Source organism: Sturnus vulgaris, chromosome 2, assembly GCF_052056855.1.
Source record: "Sturnus vulgaris isolate bStuVul1 chromosome 2, bStuVul1.hap1, whole genome shotgun sequence".
Classification (NCBI taxonomy): Eukaryota; Metazoa; Chordata; class Aves; order Passeriformes; family Sturnidae; genus Sturnus; species Sturnus vulgaris.
The window spans coordinates 14,491,120-14,503,423 of record NC_142244.1 but is presented as its reverse complement, the minus strand read 5'-3'; the positions used below and the strand labels follow the sequence as shown (position 1 = coordinate 14,503,423).

Here is a 12,304-nt window from a genome sequence, read left to right as displayed (position 1 = left end):
GAGTATATACTGGGTAGTATTACTGCTGTAAATCCCTTTGTCCCATGGGATTACCCTAATAGAAATGGAATAATATTTCCTCCTTGAATATGAAAACTGTAAAACCTGTCACCAGAATAGTCTGATAATATGATTTCCTGAAGAATTCATTGCAGAATAGGTAGAGAAATACAGAAATATATATATATATATATATATATATATATATATACACACACATGTATATTTATATGCTCTAACTACAGGAAAGGAGCCTGTTTTTCAGAAAGATAAAACCACAGGTTCTCCTGTGATGTGGTATCTGTATAGAAATCACATGTTGGTTTAAGTTTGATAAAGCCTGTCCAGGGAGGAATTTAGGTTGTTTAATGCCTTTAAATGATCTTTGAGGTTAATTACTGTGCTGAATATATGCTTGTAGAAGTTATTTTTATTTTTAATTTGACCCTTTTTAACTGCTTCTTGCTCTACCCCCTCCCTCCCTACCCCACCTCCCCCCCATAAAAAAAAAAAAAAAAAAGATGATGTTTTTCACTACCTCAAAGAGATTTGGTAGGAGATTAAAAGTCTGCAGGATAATTCAGTTTTCACACACTTAAAAAAAATAATATCATAATTAGAGAAGAAAGTGAGTTTTAAATATTAACTTTGGATTCTTTTTGGCTGATCTTTCTTTTTAAAACGTGGTTGTCTGCAAATTGCTGCTAAAATGCTACATGGGAGAAGCTTAAATACATGTAAAGGTCATAGAAAGCCTTAGGATAGTTCAGATAAGTAGTCAAACAGCTAGGAGACAAGCCTGTAGGAATCAGGAACTCAGGGGCTCAAAAAGCTGTTTATTATCCCCTTTTCATTGTTTAAGCCCAAGAATGAGCTTCTCAAGCAGATGCTACATTGCTTCAGGGTTTCACCAGGTCTGTGACAATGTCGTGCACATTTTAATTTTGTGCTGGGTTAAGTGTTCTGCTCATGGAGCCCTCCTGCTGAGCACCCCTTGTTCAGACGTGCTTCTAAAAATGTGGTATGTTTTTAGCTGTGAAGAAAACCCACGAGTCTCAGGGGAGGCTGCTGTGAATTTTGTAGCATTGTATTTCCTCACTTTATGAACAGGCTTCATTCTGGCAATAATTCCAAATTGGTTTTTAAAAAAAAATTACTGAATTTCACCTTTTTTTTAAAAAACTTTCTGCATGTATCAGGGACATGTAAGCATTAAAAATTAAGATGAGAATTTTTTTTTTCGTAGGGAAAGATATTAAGGGATTCATTTTGAGCAGCTCCAGGATAAAAAATAAGTTAGTAGTTCAGACTTTTCCCTTTTCACTCTTCTTGCAAAGGCATCTGCAAGAATTTTAATGATAATCTCACCAATATCTATATCTGGCCTGTTCTTTCACGGGCGATAATTACAGAAGTAATGGAAAAGAAATAGTAGAAACAGATGAACAGGCATCAACTTGGATGGCACTGCTGGCAAAGTAGCAAGGCAATTTTCAGTATATGAAGAGAAAAGTGCATCTACTTAATGAGGGCCAGAACTATACAGAGCCAATTAAGTGAAGATGAGCACAAAAAAAAAAAAAAAAGAAGGTAATAGTGAATTTACAAAGATTGCCCGCATGTTTTGGGACTTGCTCCTTAATTTTATTTTTTTTTTTTTCTGAGTACATCCTCCATAGACCTTGACAAGTCTAAGCATGAATTTGCTGTGTAATGAATAAGATTACTGAGAGCCCATGGCGTGCTGGGGGCTGTGTAGTCAGCCCAGAAAATGTGGGATTTGTTTGCAGGCATGTAAAGCAAAACACTGGGCATGGGAGACTCTAACCTGCTTTTAATGTTCCTCAGGCTTTGTGTGCATTTCCTGCCAAATGGCTCCGAGATTTCTGTTCCAGCAGCCTGCACAACCAGGGACAGCCAACATATTCTGTGTAGAATAATTCTTGGAGAATTCCAGCTCCTGGTTTGTGACCTAGTTATACTTAAAATGGTACTTGGAGATGAATGTGTTTTCCTCACATACACCTATGCTACGAAGAGATACTCTTAAATTTAACTTTGCTAAATGTTATGCAAATTCAGTGCATTTTAGCTTTCACAATCTGGAATAGAAGTGCTATGCTTTACTTTAAACACACATTTTGCATAACAATATTAAGATCCATATATTACCTTAAAATGCAAAATGTATAAATCTACATGGCTGCAAGAGCATAAGCAGAACATATTACTCTGTGAAAATGGAAGCTTAGTCCCAGCAGCATGCAGCATCTGTATATTAATCAAGCCCACTGATAGCTTTGTTTCAGGGAAAAGAAGTTAACTTTAAGTCTTTTTTTTTTGCTTTAATTTATGGAGTACAAGGATATATTAAGCAATAATGCACTCCAAGAGAGAGCATTTAACACATGAAGAAGTTCACATTTTTATCCTACTAGGCTAAAATAAAAGCCGTAAAGTTTTCAAATTTATAATGCTGCAACAGAGATAAACTCCAGAAATCATAATTTAGCTGTTTCTCTGTCAGTCAAAAAAAGAAATTACAGTTCAGTAATCAGATCTTAGTTATTAGTTTTTCCTCTCTTAAAAAATGAAAACCTCAAAATTTTCTTCACTGAGCAGAAAAACTTCCATCAGTGCAAAGAAAGAGTCACAGGACACAGAGACATATTGACTGTGTGCCATCTCCTTCTCAAGGCTCTTTTCAGCATGGAATTGGTGCTGAGAAAAGCAGCAAAGAAATTTTTTAATTAAAGAAATGAGAATTCTTTACCTCACCTTTGTTCCCCTCCCTCCCCACTGCCTCCAAAGGCAATAGGATTTACCAAAGAATGCAGTGGCTGCTGTCGTAAATGTGAGAGTGAAAAGACTTGAGGTTGTTCAGCCTGGAAAAACTGGCCTTCCTCTGCATAAAGGGGTCCTACAAAAATGCTGGAGAGGAATTTTCACAAGGGCATATAGTGATATAACAAGGTGAATGACTTTAAACAGAAAGATGGTAGATTGAGATTGGATATTAGGAGGAAATTCTTTATTGTGATTTTGGTAAGAGTCTGGCACAAGTTGCCCAGAGAGGTTGTGGATGTTCCATCCATCAAGGCCAGGATGGATGGGGCTCTGAGCAATCAGATCTAATTAAAGTATTCCTACCATGGCAGGCTGCCTAGAACTATGTGATTTTTAGTCCAATCCAAACTATTTGATGAATGTCATTAATGATTACTATTTTGACATCTTCATAGTTCAAGATATTTCAAAGGTATTTAAGCTTTTTATTCACAGAAATAGTTCTCAGTAGTTTTCTGCATCATCTGTTGAAATCCATGGGACTTGCTTTAGCACCATTCCATTAAATGTAGACAATTTACCTCTGTGCTTAACTGCATGTTTGGGTGCCAAACACTTCTGAGAATATAATCTTTAATTACTTGTCTGTAATAACAGAAGAGCTTATGACAGACTGCCACCATTTACCTGAACTCACAAACATAATCTGTTCTCTACCCACCAGAACATTTTTTAAAATGTACTGAATAAATCAACTCTGCCTAAATAATTACATGTTCAGGTTGTAAACCATTAAAGTTCATTGATTTATTACAAACCTTTAGAATATGATGCTCTGGTTTGGTAAACATTCCCAGGCATATGAAGAAGCCATACTCTTGGCAGAGAAACAAGGCAGAGAAATGGTATTTCCATGGTTTTATCTTTTTCACCAGGTTCTGCAAAGTGCACGTCCACATGAATAATCATGTCCTATTCCTCACACAATGTTTAGGCGTGTTGTTTTCTCTAACTGAAGGAAACTTAAAAAGACAAAATTCTTTCTGCTGTTACTTTGATAATAGTTGGTGGGAAAAGCTGAAGTGATTGGACTCTGCTCTCTTAGGTAGGGTCACATGGTGCCATAAATAAGTAAATTTTTCTCAAACTAAATGTCAAAAACTTGTGTTAAAAGCTCGTGGATTTTCCAGTTCACTGTACAGATTCTTCTCACAGGAAAATTATTTAGTCCCTACTGGCTTTTTAAAGCTGTCATAAATGTTTTGACTATATTTAAAGTTAATTTATGTCTTTCATGTGGAATACTATCTTTTAAGAACAAGGAAAAAAGAGAAATAAAAACACGATCTTCTTTTAAATACCATATTAACTTGAAATTTTAGACTCTATAGTACATCAGTAATATGATATAATTTAATGTTACTGTGTTCTGTCGCCCATTGACTGATTGTGGGGGAGAATTTTTGGCATGTATGGGAATTAGCTCTTTTTATATGTTGGTTGCAATGTGCATGCAACTTTGTATTTTCATGTAGTCTCTAAATTGTTCTTTATGTGATAAAGCTTTTTTTGCTGCACATCAGACTGAACAGCCTGGTTATTGCTCTCACATGATAATGTCATAAAACTTACAAAAGGGGAAAGGAGAACTCTTGTCTTCTCTGTGATCACTCAGAAAAGTAATTTCTAGAAAGATTGGTTGAAAGGACTGTTTGATAACACCTTTTTGGGTTTTCCTCCCACACTGCATCTGTTCTGGGTATCACTGCATATATCAGTATCCAGACCAACACTTTGGATAGAGCTATTTTTAGTTTTATGGCTAATACTCCAAATGAATGTGGGATAATAAACTTGGACTGGTAAACTCTGACCTAAATGTCTGGGAAATCAAATTTATACTCCCCTGCTTCCTGAGGGTGACACAATAAGTTAGAAACAGGACTAAAGCTCTTTTGACTTTACTATCTAGACCAACTTAGCAAAATTTATAGATGTATAGTTCCAATGAATTTCATGTTACTTGCTCAGGACCTTGTGCAAATTTCAAGGTATGCCTACCACCTACAACTCTGGTATCCAATTATTTTTTAAAAAATTTCCTAAAACCTCAATGAAAGTTTCTCCAAAGGCTTAGGGAAACTTAGAGTTTGAAGAGGTGATCTTAGAGCTAATTTTCACATGTGGCATTTAGTTTTTAAGCCCCTGAGTCCCTATACTTATGGAGAATGAGTATGTGCAAGCAATCTAAAACCCTGCAGACAGTGGAGCAGTACAACAGAAATATGTGGGAGATTTGTTTCTGTTTTGTTGTTGCTGGATATGAAGAAAGGAGGAAGAATATAGGGGCAGAATATAGAATAAATCTTTTCCTCCTCTTCAGACGGTGCTGTGTGTTTAACAGGTATTAGTTTGGGCAACTTAATAAAGAGCAGGAACTTTTCCCCTGGACTGTCTGGCAGAAGAATGTGTTTAACTTACGTTGTCAAGGTAACACCAGCAGCATTTGCAGGCCCTTCGAGAGCTTTATTTTCCATTCTTTAATATTTGCTGGATATGATGAGCAGAGTTGCACACTCCTCAAAGTGTTTCCAAGGGCCAGCAGGTCATTGCTGCAATCTACCCATGAGACCCCTCCACTTTCTTGAGGTGATCTTGTACCTGTTGGAGAAAACATAATTTCTGATTCTTTTTTTTCCCAAGGACTACAAGTTTCAAAAGCCCTGTCTTAAATATATTTTTTTTTAATTTCCTTGATGCTTGCACTTGGGGAGAAAGAAGAGAATTTTTGTGGCTTTAAATCTCTCACTTTCTACCATGAGCAGAATTGTGCTGGACACAGAACAGAGAATTAGGATCAGATTTTGAAATACTGCTTTGTAATGCAAGGGGCTCTGCATGGACCAAAGCTTTGCTGGTAGAACTGTAGAAATAATTTCACAATTAATTTGTTTATTCACTATAGCGCACTAATTCCCTCTCTGCCTCCGCATGTTAAACAATATGTGTCCATAAATTAGTTGCAAAAACACACTGGCAAAATTATTATCTCCCTGGCCCAGTCTCTTTGCATTTTTCATCAGGAGGGTTGCAGTCCCTACATTGGATTTCACAGTATGGTGACTGTAGCTGCAGGAGCACTGCGGGGCTCTATTTGTGAGAAGCCTCACGAATTGAATCCCGTGGATCTGTCTGCAGGGGGTGACTAGCAATGAACCAGCCCCTCGATATTAAAATATGCTGAAGAACATTTTCAAGGGCAACTGCCAAATGGTTTTCCTTTTTAACAATTAGCAGCTAACTAGTAACTTCTCCTGCTCCCTTCAAAGGCCTCTTATTTAACTGCATCACTTCACTTTGATTATTCCAACAGACTCAGTGCTATCAGTGTGCTCCCTTCTCAGCTGTCTTGCCTCCAGAATCTTTTAGAGATTTCTTGCCATCCATACCCATTCTCTGTATCTGCTAGCATACAGAGCCTGGAATGTAAACCATCACATTTTGTGAGTAGGATCGACAGGAGTAGCTAACATACTTCCTTAAATACCAATACACAGAATGTGTCTTCACAGGCATTTTAGCTCAGATCAGACATGTGCTGTAGCACTGAGTGTCTCAAAGGTAATTTCCCATGCTGCAGTCTTAGGTTGCTGGCTGGGGTTAAACCACAACAGGCAGACGGACTAGATTTCTGTTGGGTGAAAATAGACTGGAAGATGCATTCCCAGAATGTTCATAATCCTCTCTGAACTCTCACAGTGTCACTCAGTCAACAGGGAAAAAATAGAGCTAATCTGAGATGGGGAAAAAAAATATGGACAAGATATCAAGTGCTCAGAAGCAGCAATAGTTTTTCTCAATAAATCTGTGAAATATGGACTGAGCCAACACTAAGTCTCATTGAAAACAATGGCACTTGTGTAATTTCCCCAAATGCTGGGAGAAATTATTTCATCATTTCCTGAAATGGCCAATAATTTGCATCTCTGAGAGTAATTAAATTTAAATAGTAATTTAAAACTTCATTTGAAGAGGTCTTTTTGCTTTTCACTATAAATTTCTAATAAAGTCAGTGTAATGTCTCACTGTATGAAAATTACCCAAAAAATCACGGTCCCTTCCAAAATTCAAATATTTCTGGATTGAATAAAAAAAAAGCAACAACAAACCCTTGTGCTAATTTGATGCACTTACCTGTCGTTTCAGGGAGAAAATAAAACTCAAAAACCAGTTCTATAAGGTTCTGTAACTTCATACAAACTGATTTAGCTCAGGTGGAATTATACATGGGATTACGTGTCTTCTATTAATTAATTATTTTTGTGTGTGTGTGGTGTTGTCTTCCAAAGTAAAATTCTGACTAGGAGATAGCCTGGATGAAGAGTAATGTGCTCCAAATTGCAAGGAAAGTACATTACTCAGCTGACAGCTGACCTGCCATTTATAATTAATGTCAGAACAGCAGTAAACCAAAATGACTACTTTTCCAACTGATATAACTTGTCTTCTGCTTTGTCCTTTATAAACCTCTTTCAACACACTATATCTATTGGCATATCCTTCTAAAATGCCTTTCAGTGCTGTTTTGGTCTCTTTAACCAGTTGATCCCATTTTCTCACAGTGTACTTCTGTTTAATTGAACAATGTTCTCTTAATTAAGAAATAATTAAAGTGGAATTTCACTGAAAATATCTAGGTCTTACCTTATTTCCTGTTTTGCCTAGGAAGACAATCTGTTGGAGCAGCTGTGTGAACAATAAAACACATCTTGTATTAAGAGGCTAATCTGTTTTAACCATAATAAAAGTTATATTAGTACTGCAGATACCCAGAAGGATCTTTTCACTCTCTTCTTTATCTCTCTTAAATCTCTCAGAGAAAGGAGAAATCTCTTCTTATATTCTCCTGGCTTTAATTTACATACTGTCAGAACTCTTGACTGGTCTCAGAATTGACACATGCAAGAGAATTGAAAGAGGAATAATAAGTTGAACTATTAAAGTAAGTGAGAAGGGGGAAAAAAGAATATTTGTCAAGAACATAGAGACAGAGAATATAATAAAATAGAAAATGTGGCAGTTAAGGATGATGCATGCATTTCTTCTTTTAATGTAAGTGCATAATTATGACTACCATGTCTGAAATCCTATCAGCTATTTGTGAGGAAAATTCTCTTAAAGACTTCCTATCATATTATCTTTATTCAAAAATTTAATATCAGTGAAGAGAAAATACTTTAGCATAGTGTCTGAGTGCCCATGTCTATCTTAGATATATATATATAATACGTTAAATACATATGTATACACATTTTTATATTTATTATATTCTGTATATGTCTAGGAGTCTCTGGTACACTGAGTCAAATGGTATTAGTAACAACCACAGACTAGTGTTAATTTAAACTTTTATTAGGTTCCTGCTAGTATCTCTTCCATTTCATCATTCCCTGACAAGCACAAGGGGAAATGATGTGCCACTTTTCATTTTCAAAATATGATACATTTAATAATAGAAGTAATGTTTTTAAATTCTGCAATTTGAATGGAAGCTTAGTAAAATAGAGCACTTTTAATAAGAGTGGAGTGCTAGGATCCATCTTGTGGCAAAGCTGACCAGTCAGAAGTTAGGGTGAGGAAAATCAAAAGTGTGATAATTAAGGATTGTTTTAGAGAAAAATAAGCAGGACATAGGTATGTACAGCACATAGGTTCTTGTCATATTTCCTCTGTGTACTCTTGAAAAGTAGTAATAGTTCAGAAATATTTTTTTTCTTTTAAATCCCAAATTTTGAATTATATATTTGAACTATCTCTGGCAATTGGTACTTCTGGTGGTAATTATTGAAGACTGAAAACTGTTGTTATGTGCATGTGGGATAGACTCCCGAGAGACAGCATGGCAAATATTAAACCTGCTTCATGTGCTTGATCTGAACCATAAAAGCAAGTGTATAATCAAATAAAACAGGCTTATAAAGCACACTCACACTTCAAACCTTGCTATTAAAGTGTCTTTGTTGGATTCAATGTTTATTGGGCTTCAATGACTTCTAGGGAAAATATGCTAATTTTACTCAAGGCTTGATATGTCCCTTTCAGGAGCCAGGAAGAACTTTTGGTCACGGATTTGAGGGACAGGGAAATATTTTAATGCTACAAATGCACATCCATGTTATTGTGGTATATGTGAGTATGAGAGTTTACAAAGCATTAACCAAGTGATGGTAATTGTTTGACTGACCTCTCTTTTTCAGTTTCATAGTTTATAACTTTGTTGTTTGTACTGGTTTTGGCTGGGATGGAGTTATTTTTTTTCACAGTAGCTAATACAGGGCTGTGTTTTGGATGTGTGCTGAAAGCAGTGTTGACAACACAGGAATATTTTAATTCTTGCTTGCACAGTGCCAAGGCTTTTCCTGCCTCCCACCCTGCTCCACCAGTGAGTGGACTGTGGGAGTCTCCAGAAGTTTGGATGGGACACAGCTGGGACAGCTGACCCCCACTGACCCCTGGGATATTCCAGAACAGACCATATTGGCCAGGGCTGCCATTCTTTGAAGATTGGTTGGGCATCACCACAACCACCAATTGTGGCCAGCAGTTTATTTGGGCTTTTTATCACTTGTTTTCCATGGATTTATCTTTGATGGTTTGTTTAGTCTCTCCTTTTTTATTATTTTATTTATTTATTAAGCTGTCTTTATCTCAACTCATTTTTTTTCCATTTTTACCCTGATGATTCTCTCTTCCATTTCACTCACTGAGGGGTTAAACCATGATGCTTTTGTCTGCATATGAGTGTGCACATAGATGGTTTCTGTGAAGTAGCTAAAATGCTATAAATCCACATCTCCTCTTGCTTTGATGTGACCTGTGTTACTCTCCTCTAGATACTCACACACAATGAACAGTTCCTTGTGATCCAAGGATGCTGGAAAGCAAATTCCATTGACATAATTCAAATATGTCACAGAGAAGAGATATTAATATATTCTTCACTTATTCTGCTATTCCCTTTAGGGTTTACAGCAGCCAGTCTGCATGTGTTCCTTTTGCTGTGGAGACCATGTCACTGTATAGGAATCCAAAAATGAATTTAGTGTTTGGAATTACCTGGATTCTAAAATTGAGCAAATATTTAGTCTCATGGCCAAAAAGAATAGCAGGAAAAAAAAAAAAGCTATGGAGAAGGGCTCATTAAGGACTGGGTGTGATGCCAGATTTCTGAAGGGCATGGGAATATTTTGCAGCATCAGGATTCTTGTCCCACAGCAAAAGAAATCTTTATGTAGCATGTAATACCTATAAAACAGGCTGTGAAAAATTTAACGTTAAAAAAGTCAGATGTAAAGAATAAAGACAGATTTTTGAAATAATCTTGGGTGTAGGCTCTGTTGTTCCATCAGTATCTCTCATTGATTTTGACCATAATTTGCTCTTGTAAATTATCAATGGAATAAAATACCAATGTATTCAATACAGGTACAGTATTAGTAAGAGCAACATTCACATTTTTAATGCACAACTACCATTTCAAATTGGCATCTTTTTATTGAATTTTGGCTGGTTTTGTTAACAGTTCTATGAAACACTTATGTAGCCAATACCAAATTTATGTAATTTCACTTCTTCTGTTTTCTGGTATAAACTTTTGTAAATGGAAAAGAGCATTTTTGATTCTGCAACTCCTTTTTCCATAATCATTTCAGCTTCCCAAAACCAGGTGTTAAGTGCTGCTGCCTAAACATCCTATTACAGGAATTTCTCTGCCGACTTTGTGCAGCTCTAAATGATTACTTAAATTATTATACAGAGAAAATTATCCCATAAGGAAAATAGGTTAAGGGTTAAAAGCAAAAAGCACAGCACATTCTTCCAAAAGTAGAGCAAATGATGGTGCTTTCCTAATCTACTTTCTTCTATTTATCCTCAACTACTTTTCACTTTAATTCTTAATCCTTAAAGGCGAAAAAAGAAAACAAACATAAAAAAACCCCCATTGATTTACTTGGAATGAGAATAGCTCCTTTTCGTGAGGTGTATTGAGTTTGAGTAATTCTGGGTCAAAATTGAGCTTATTTGCTACATCAATGTGTTTATTTCTTAAATCCAGTGAAGTCTCCGTGTATTATATATTGTTTCATTCTTATCTTCAGTACTTCCTTGAAATGCTGCTAGATTTAAGTGAAAGAAAATGGGTTTGAAGAGTAGATTATAATGTCATCTGTATTAAAACAAACAAACTCAATGTGAAAAATGCATGGTTACAGAAATAATTCTTTTTCTTCTCCCGTTTCACAAAAATCATTAAACTGCATTATACATTCCCCTTAATAATTTTGCTTAATGCTACAAAATGTATTTAATTTTTTTGTTAAAGAATAAATGGTCAATCACTCACATATTAATTCAGGAACATCTGCCTGCTTACAGATAAGAGTCAGGGGAAGAAGGCATCTGTGTTGAAGCTCTTTCTTGAAACAATGTTTTCCTATATTGTAAAAAATAAATGCAGCAGTAGTAGTTGATTAGTGGATTGCCATTATTTCTCAGATGCCATTATCTGGAGAAATACTTAGGTGCTTTAAATCCTTACTGTGTCAACCTCCAGTCTTGAAATATTTTGGAATTGTTGATTTTTTTTTTTTCTTTTTGGATTGCTTCAGTCTAAACTGAAGAACTGTATTAAATTCTCTCATGGTGAAATGAAAATGACCTCCATATTATGGTTGGCTTTTGTTTGGGGTTTTTTTTGTTTGTTTTTGGGGTTTTTTTTTTGGGGGGGGGGGGGGGGGAACTGTACAAAGCCAATTTATTTATTCTGAGTTCTTCTGAGGAAAGGAAGCAAAAAAACCCCAAAAAACAAAGAGAAACAAAGACAAACGTGTGCAATCCCAGAAAGGAGTCTTGTATATTGCGAGTTTAAGGGGAAAAACAGTTGTTTGGCTCAGCTCTTTTGTTTTGTTTTGTTTTAGGGTTTTTTTTGTTGTTGTTTTTTTGTTTTTTTTGTTTTGTTTAAGCATAAAATACAGCTCATTTTTGGCCTCTTTTAAGGGATTGTTAAACACTGGTGTGGTGGGAGTGGATATAATTATTGTACAATGAGACTAAGTCGGTTTCACCCAAAGTGATTTACTTTGCACAAACGTAATGCATAATGAATGTATGGTGAATGTATAATGCTTTTCCTTGCAGTACTTGTTATCAGACATAGCCAATGCCAAAATTTTATTTTCACATACAATGTATTTTATTCTAATTACAGTAAATTAATTTGACCAGAAAAAGAGAGATAACAGTGTGAGGAGAATGTGAATGATAGTCTGAAAACATGCAGAGAGACAAAATGGAATTAGTTTAGAATTTTTTTAATGATTGTCCTTTTTAATAGCTGGGTGGGGTGGTGACTGAGACTATTTTCAATTACTCTTCAGGTCATTAATGTTGATTACATTCTTCTTCTAACCATAACTCTTTATTTAATGAAAATGTATGCTACCCACTAAGCAGGCAT

The 12,304-nt window shown here is 35.7% G+C and overlaps 1 long non-coding RNA gene across 2 annotated transcripts in view; it reads left to right on the top strand.

Annotated features, from left to right (window-relative positions):
* LOC148224628 (uncharacterized) overlaps positions 1-12,304 on the top strand; it is a 125,532-nt gene that overhangs the window by 67,893 nt on the left and 45,335 nt on the right. The window contains exon 2 of one of the 2 annotated variants that reach the window (XR_015800385.1): positions 8,890-8,976. The exons of the other annotated variant lie outside the window; for it this stretch is intronic. This is a non-coding gene — a long non-coding RNA (uncharacterized LOC148224628). The remainder of the gene's footprint in view (positions 1-8,889; positions 8,977-12,304) is intronic. 2 annotated transcript variants of the gene reach the window in all.